The sequence below is a fragment of the Myotis yumanensis genome, unplaced genomic scaffold (assembly GCF_028538775.1).
Source record: "Myotis yumanensis isolate MYYU_CA2020_CCGP unplaced genomic scaffold, mMyoYum1.0.hap1 SCAF_1, whole genome shotgun sequence".
Lineage (NCBI taxonomy): Eukaryota > Metazoa > Chordata > Mammalia > Chiroptera > Vespertilionidae > Myotis > Myotis yumanensis.
Genome location: NW_027223752.1, coordinates 145752065 through 145758042, shown reverse-complemented (window position 1 = coordinate 145758042; position 5978 = coordinate 145752065). Strand labels below are relative to the sequence as shown.

Below are 5978 nucleotides of genomic sequence, written 5' to 3'. Positions count from 1 at the left end.
ATCTAAATATTCTCAAGACCCAAGGATTGCAGTGATTAAATATCCCCATGGCATGAGTCTATAAAGACATGAAGGTGGGCCAAACAACTCAAGTCTGCCCCACTTCAGTGAAAGAGAGAAAGAAATATTTCGTACTATCCCTCCTACGTTCTCTGGCTGGGGCCCTGTAAATTGGACTGACAACATTCAGATTAGCAAAAGAAAAGCATACAGATTTGTTTAATATAAGTTTTACATGACTCAGAAGTCATCGTAAGGAAATGCAGACCCCAAGAAAGGTGAAAGCTGAGGGTTTTTATACGAGGCTCGATGAAGTGTGGAAAGCTGTAGAAGATCATGATGGACAAAAGGCCATGAGCTCGTGGTAGTGAGCTGGGGAGATCTAGCAAGGCCTGTTCATTCGAATTCCTCTCCTGGTGCCTCTGTCTTCAGAGATAAGGATGGTCCTTTTTTCTGGGTGTAGGGAGGGCACCTCTCATGTGAGAACCCCAGGATCTGCTTCAGGGGAGATGGGGAAGGTAAGGGAGACCTTTCTGCATATGCCATTCCTCAAATTCCTTCAGCTAAACATAGTCAATATGGCAAGTAGCCGTATTTGAAGTAGCGTGTTCTAAACCCTGTCATTAGCAAACGATGAAATGTTTAAGCTACTCGCATCTTACAATCAAGCTATTCAGTACAACACAGGTCTCAAATTTCTGAGACAATATCTATATATATAAAAGCCTAAGCTACCATCCAACTGCAGACCATCCAACCGGTAGCTATCACTCACACTGACCACCAGGGGGCAGACGCTCAACTCAGGAGCTACCGAGCTGCAGTGACTTGGCAGCTGCATTTCTCGGGTGATGCACCAAGAACCAGAGAGGAGGGAGCCCGATTCTGGGGTGCATCATCCGAGAACCGCCCTCTCGCATTCCGGGACTCCTCGGGGGATGTCGGAGAGCCAGTTTCGGCCTGATCCCCACAGGCCAAGCGAAGGGACCCCACTGGTGCATGAATCTGTGCCCATTGGCTCCCTACTTCAGGTCTGGCTCTCCACCAGGCCTCTAGCCCATTGCAGAGGTCATGGGTCTGGCCCTTACAGAAACTTTTCAACTTGATTAGCTACATGATGAAATGTACAGGACCTACTGGCTGCGGCCCCGACATCTGGCGCCCGTGCTGGCCCATCCGCTTAATATCAATTTCCAGTGGAGGCAGCGAATTTTCCCGCTACCGCTCTTGGCTGGGAAACCAGCAGTGGCTTCCCTCCTTCCCTGCAGACAGTAGCACCAGTGGGCAACCTCCGGGGAGGGAAGGAGGCAAAGGAGCAGCTCAGGTGGAAAGAAGGAGGCTCCTGCCACCACAGGACTCTGCCTGGACGGAAGGGCCTGGGCTGGAGCCTGACATTGAGCAGGGTCCTGCCCTAGGCCAACTAGATTCCAGGCTACGTAATTCCTGTTTGCTAAATAATTGCATTTTGCAGCTAAATGCCCACAAGTCAACAGTTACTGCCAAACTTAGGGTGAAGTGAGATGAAAGAAGAGAGACAGATACAGAGAGAAAATGACATAATATTGGGAGAAGAGAGGAGGGAGCCTGATTCTGAGGTGCATCACCTGAGAACCGCCCTCTCACAATCTAGGACCCCTAGGGGGATTTCGGAGAGCTAGTTTCTGCCCGATCCCCACAGGCCAGGCAGAGGGACCCCATTGGTGCACAAACCTGTGCACCAGGCCTCTAGTATTTAATATAATTGTCTTGTTATAGAAATGAATATACTCACTAAAAAATATTTGGTTCCAAATTTTTTTTAAACTTTAAAGAACAATAACTTGCAAGCCTCTATATGGATTAATGCCTTAATATGTGGCCTTAACCTTGGACATGGAAACCTGAGCTGAGGGAACACTTCGGATCCATTCTGGCCTTCTCTCTGGAAATTTCTAATTCATCGCTGTACTCTGTGGGGTTTTGCATTCTTTCTACATAGTATCTTTGACAGAGATGACAACTGTACATGAAAAATGATAACAGAATGTGTCCTTGGGGGAGCCACTCTCGGGCGTCCCCTCCCAGACCTCTGACAGCAAGGGCTCTGAAGCTTGGCCAGGGGCGCCAGGCTGAACGCAGACCTGGCTCCTGTCCTGGAATGATTTACATTAAGGCTCTGGGCCAGGTTCCCAGCCTGATGCCACCCCCCTCCCCCTGCCTAGCCCAGGCCTTCTAAACCGTGCCAATAACACGGTTTTAGGTAGCCCTAAAACTAAGGCTAAAAGGAATCAGACAGTCAGTATTAAGAGATTTACCAAGGCCTTCCTCATTTTTTCATTTCCTTTCTGTGGGATTTCACTTTCATGGGCATAGTCTCTGATTGTGATGGTGTAGCCGTGTTAGACACGGCCATCCTGATTCTCACGGCACTCATTTTATAAAGAGCATGTGCAAGAGAAAGCATTAAGGTATCCTGTAAATGTTTTTAACTCGCGAATAATGTTTATGCAGCTAGGGAACATGGCTCTGGGCATGGAGAGGGCTTTCCCGTTGCTAAATGTGGTGCTACTCCTAAAGCTAGCCCAGATGGGTTCCATACTATCGCTTCTGAATGGGGCTCTGAAGTCCATTTCTGACCATTCTAAGCTGTCTTTTTAATTTATTATTGTCTTGTTAGCAAAGGAAAATAACAACTGCATAAGGGAAATCTCATATCACTCAATAATGAACTTTCCCCTCTCATCCTAATTCTCAAAGGAGTAAATAATTGCATAGAAAAGATGAAAGTCAAGCTTTCTATTCTGTAAGAGGTTAAGGAGTCAGCATATTTCTCTCTCTTTCTCTCCCCCTCTCTTATTTGTATTAATAAAACGAGATCAAAATGTTTTTCCGGAAAGCTGAATAAATGAAATCACACGGCTAGAAAGCTGTGCATACAGGATAATGACTATCAATGATTTCACAAGATAAATGATTTGATAATACAGACATGAATGCATTCATCTTTTTTTCAGAGTTTTCCTAAAGCAAAGACCATGGAATCAAGAGAAAATGTAGACACTAACTCAGATTTTTCAAAGAAAGGAACCTATAAATAAACTAATTGGACTATCACTTGATTTGTATGTCAGATATGTAAGTACTTAGAGGGAACACTGTTTGCTTCAGCTGTTCTCATCAGGATGATTGATGACTACTTAAAAGTGCTTGATTCCATTTGTATGCCAGCTGTTTTTGTGTAGAACGAATGGGGACTTTCTCAAGACAATCAGAGTCGGACTGTGGGCAGGATTTGGGGCTGATACCTAGGAGCTGGAAAAGGTTACCGATGGCTCTTAGCTCATTGCTCTGAGATCAGACCACACTCGTGATGAAATACAGTTGACCTTGAACAACATGGATTTGAACTGTGTGGGTTCATTTTTATACAGATATTTTTAAATAAATACTGTAAATGTATTTTCTCTTCTTTATGATTTTCTTACCATTTTTCTATTCTCTAGCTAACATTATTGTAAGAATACAGTATAGAATACATATAACATACAAAATATGTGTTGATGTTTATAGTATTGGCAAAGCTCCCAGTCAACAGTAGGCTATCAGTATTAAGTTTGGGGGGAGTCAGAGGTTGTACGCGGATTTCTAACTACACAAGAGGTCAGTGCCCCTCAGCCCTGTGTTGTTCAAGGGTCAACTATATATCTAAAGTAGCTGCTGATTACTGGGACTTGTGAACACAAGATCCTGCTTCTTTGCAGGTTTGGTTGGTGGAAAGATCTTAGCCAATGTTGAGCCTTTGTTAGCAAGTTAACAAGAACCTAAGTAGTCTTAACTACACGCACTAATAGTACTTTTAAAGGTAAAATTGCAAGATGAGTCATTCAAGTCACAGACAAGTTAGGCCAAGCAGCAATACGAAAATCATCAAACCATGGAAGTGATGCTATGTCCTTTCATAGGGAAGCAGCTGCCACAGGTTACACCTCTGGGTAGCAAGGTGCTGGCGGTGGGAAAATGAACACACGCACACGGGGGATGGTTTCAAACTTAAGCTTCAAGATAGTGGCAGGTCTGCATTTTCACTTCCCGTTGCACATGTTCCAAAGCAGCTGCCAATAGATGAGAGTGATTTTCTTTACCACAAAAGTACTTTCAAAGGTATCCAAATGAAAATAAACACTAAGAACAATCTCACTGTCGTTTTTAAGGTCAGTTAATTTCAGGCGTAAAGACAGTCAGCAAAAGCTGCTCAAGCTACTCTGTGCTAGGGACTGTACCAGTAGGGTATACACCAGAACAGAAATAGCTCTCCGTCTTATTGGGGGATCAAAGCATAATTGCTAACGGTTGTCAACTGCTTACTATGATTGGTTAGCACTGTGCTGAGCACGTTATATGCACTATCTCTTTTATTCCTCAGACCAACCTTATGAGGTGGCTACTATTATTATCACCCCATTTTAGAGGCAAGAAAACCAAGATGTTTTCTCAACATCCCAAGTTTCTCTGATGCCAAAGAACACCCATGCTCTTTACCCCACATGCTATATGTGTGCTTTAGGAAAATGGCAATGCCAGGCAGTCAGCGATGGGAAAATGCCAAACTGGCTGACAAAAAGTGTCACAGAAGGTCATCAGAAGAGCAAAAGGCATCTGGAGAAGCTTAGGGAGAAGGTGAGGCTTAATCTGAATTTGGATTCGAACTTGTAGACAGAATATTACTAGGATAATATTGAGGGCAACTACCATATCTTCTCACAAATATTCGTTTGGTGCTATCAGAGAAAAAAAAATTGGCCTCATGAATCATTAAACTGATGTACTGTGACCTTTCTTGTATAATTATATGTATACATATAATTTTATATGCTGTAAAGTATATATAAAATTATAGAAGTACTGGTGAAGGCAAGTTCACATGACCAGGTGTCAATCATCTCTTTTATAGATGAGAAATTGCATAAAGTCTTGTGTACTGTATGAATTGCATAAGGTATTGGGAGGCAATTCTCCAGGTCTTTTTTTTTTATAGAAAGCAGGAAAATAATTTATTCCAAAAGATGGCAGAAGTAAGAAATTCATCCTGAAAATAGACTTGGTGTAATCCTGTCGGGACAGATCTCCCCTCGAATATGCTCTCCTACGGCTGCCGCGCTGGAGTCTTATTGTCTCCTGACAGCTTTTGAACACATCACTGGCCCCCTGTCATGAGCAGGCAGGAGCCACCTTCAGGTCCACAGTCCCGAGGAGAGTGCCGTGTTTCCCAGAGCACCTTCTGTCTCAGAGGAGCACATTACATTTGGTGGTGTCGGCAGCATTTAGATTGAGGAGGCACATAACTCATCAAAGTGTAAAAAGGCTAAAGAGCGAAACACTGCACTGGAGAATCAGGTAGTCACCTGTGCCGGGCATGTGTAAGGCAGGATGGCCAGAGCAGGCGAGCCAAGGGAGGCGGCCCCGTGTGGAGGTGACTGCACATCTAGAGGGATTCTCGTCATGACCTCGATGGCTGGGCAACGGGTCTTCCTCTTCAAGGCCAGTGATACTTGAAATACCGGGTGGTTCCGTTTTTCAACTGTGGTCCAACGAGAGGGCTGAGTTGGGCCAGAATTGCAATCAGCCAAAAGAGATAGCAGCAAACTGAACAGGTCACCAACATGGTGATGATAACTCCCCGGTTGGGACCCTTGGAAATGAACCAGGGCAGCAGGAGGCCGATGATGTCCAGAACACGCTCATCACCATCAGAGGCACCGGGAGGCCGCTGTACGCCATGGTGGCCGCGGAGCTGCCAGCCCCTGCCCCACCGCCGCCTTTGCATGTCTTAGAAACATGGGCTTCCTGACAGCCCCTTGTTCAGGACTGCCTTTTCAAGGTTGTTAGCAAACGGCCTCAGAGGATATAATGTCTCCTCTCTGGTGAAAAGGGCAGGCATGCTTACTCTCCAATATAAAAGATTGGGTTCTCTAAGCGCAGGGTTCCTATCCTCTAACACA

General features: G+C 44.8%; 1 pseudogene; it reads right to left on the bottom strand.

Annotated features, from left to right (window-relative positions):
• Window positions 1–5512: 5512 nt before the first annotated feature.
• Window positions 5513–5757, bottom strand: LOC139005944 (V-type proton ATPase subunit e 1 pseudogene; annotated as a pseudogene).
• Between the last annotated feature and the right edge of the window lie 221 nt (window positions 5758–5978).